Genomic DNA, 2,483 nt, shown 5'->3' on the forward strand with positions numbered 1-2,483 from the left:
AGGGAGAGCGAAAGGCTGGAGCTGCGGTCACTACGGAGGACAAAGTGATTTGGGCGAAAGCCCTGCCTGCTGGTACCTCCGCACAACGGGCTGAACTCATCGCCTTGACTCAGGCGCTCAAGATGGCAAAAGGTAAGAGGCTAAATATATATACAGACAGCCGTTATGCCTTTGCCACGGCACACATCCACAGGGAGATCTACCGGAGGCGGGGGCTGCTCACATCTGAGGGTAAAGATATGGCTAAAATTCTGGCCCTCTTAGAAGCCCTATTCTTGCCCAAAAGACTGAGTATTATACATTGTCCAGGACACCAAAAAGGGCACAACCCAGAGGCACGAAAAAACCGGCTGGCCGATGCCACGGCGCGAGAAGCGGCCATGAACAAACAAATCTTGCCCTTAAATAGCCCAGACCAACCCACGCCCCCACCAGTGGGACAAACTAGTTGGGTTTATGCCCATGAGGACAAAGAGCTCCTAAAAAAATGGGGGCCATCTACCACCCTCAACTAAAACAGTGGGTCTACAAAGGACTTTTGAATTGATCTCCTTTTTACATAAGAAGATAAAAACCTTACTAGATTGGGAAGAGATAAATCTGTGTTTTTTTTTTAATTGGGACAAAGCGATACAAAAGGTGACTGAGAGTTACAAAGCGTGCGCTCAGGTTAACCTGGGAAGGACCATGATTGGACAAGGAGTTCGTCCTAGGGGACACCGTCCCGACATCCATTGAGAAACTGATTTTACTGAAATTAAACCAGGTATATATGGATACAAGTATCTCCTAGTGTTTATAGACACCTTCTCAGGATGGGTCAAAGCCTTCCCCACGAAGCACGAGACTACAAAAATGGTCACCAAGAAGCTCCTCGAGGAAATCTTTCCCAGGTATGACATGCCTCAAGCGTTGGGGTCGGACAACGGGCCCGCTTTCGTCTCCCAAGTAAGTCAGTTGGTGGCCAAATTGCTGGGGATTGATTAGAAATTACATTGTGCCTATAGACCCCAGAGTTCAGGTCAGGTAGAACACATAAATAAAACAATTAAGGAGACTTTATCCAAACTTACGCTTACAACTGGCTCAAAGGATTGGGTGGCCCTCCTTCCCCTAGTTCTATATCGGGCCCAAAATACCCCGGGCCCCCATGGTCTAACTCCTTTTAAAATAATATATGAAACACCACCCCCATTTGTCCATTTCTTTGATTCAAACATTGCTGATTTTGCTGACAGCCCTTCTCTGAGGGCCCATTTACAGGCCCTACAGATTGTGCAGAGAGACGTCTGGAGACCTTTGGCCACTGCTTACCAGGACAAGCTTAAACATCCGGTGGTGCCACACCCGTTCCAGATTGGAGACACCGTGTGGGTGCACAGACACCAGACCAAGAATCTCGAGCCACGGTGAAAAGGACCCTACACCGTCCTCCTGACTACCCCGACCACCCTAAAGGTAGACGGAGTCTCGGCTTAGATCCACACACCACACGTCAAGGCAGTCCGGTCTGAGGAATTGACTAATCACAACACTACACCCCAGACATGGAGAGTTCAGCGCACTCCAAACCCCTTAAAGTTAAAACACCTACGTGGCTCCTCCTAGCCCTTTTGTGGCCTAGAGTCAGTGGGGGAATAAGCCCCCACCAGACAGAAATTTCTTGACCAAGTCGAGTGAAAGATTTCACTCAAAGTTAACAAAAAAATGGGGGAATGAAAGACCCCAGCTTAGCAGCAATAACGCCATTTTACAAGGCTGTACTTAAGATGACTGGTTCAGAGAAAGGTTAGAACACTGAGTACACAGCGGCTGCCAAACAAGATGTGTTTGGTTGAAGGCCTGGCAACAGGACGACTACAGTTGAGCACCTGACAATGAGAAAAGCCCCGGGAGAGGTCCCACACCCTGGTGGGGGGGCTGAGTCAGCCGTTATGTTCCAGAAAGGTAGCTAAGAAACTTGCCCCCGGGCTGAACCCTTGGGGGGCCGAGTCAGTCCTTATGTTTCAGGAAGGTAGCTAGGAAACTTGCCCCCAGGCTGAACCCTTGCCACATTAGAATCCACCAATTATATCCCTGTAACCATGCATCTGCTTCTGTATGCTTGCTTCTGCTCCCCAAAATCCTATAAAAGCCCATCCTTGGTTCCGTGGGGCGCGCCAGTCCCCCGAGTGACTGAAGCGCCCACAGGTGCCTGTGCCTGTGTATCCCGACAATAAACCAAATCCTCTTGCTGATTGCATCCTGTGGTGTCTCGGTCTGGTCTTTAGAGTTAGAGGGTCTCCATCCCGAGGGAAAGTTCTCCCTGAGAGCTTTTCAAAGGTAAGCCAGGTGATGCAGGGAAAGAATGAGAGGCCCAGAGAATATCTAAAAAGACTTCTTGAAGCGTATAGCACCTACACTCCCTTTGATGCAGAAGCCAGAGAAAACGAGTCAGCTGCTAATATGACCTTCATTGAATAAGCTTCCCCTGATTTTGGTTA

This window comes from Rattus norvegicus, chromosome X, assembly GCF_021556685.1.
Source record: "Rattus norvegicus strain SHRSP/BbbUtx chromosome X, alternate assembly SHRSP_T2T, whole genome shotgun sequence".
Lineage (NCBI taxonomy): Eukaryota > Metazoa > Chordata > Mammalia > Rodentia > Muridae > Rattus > Rattus norvegicus.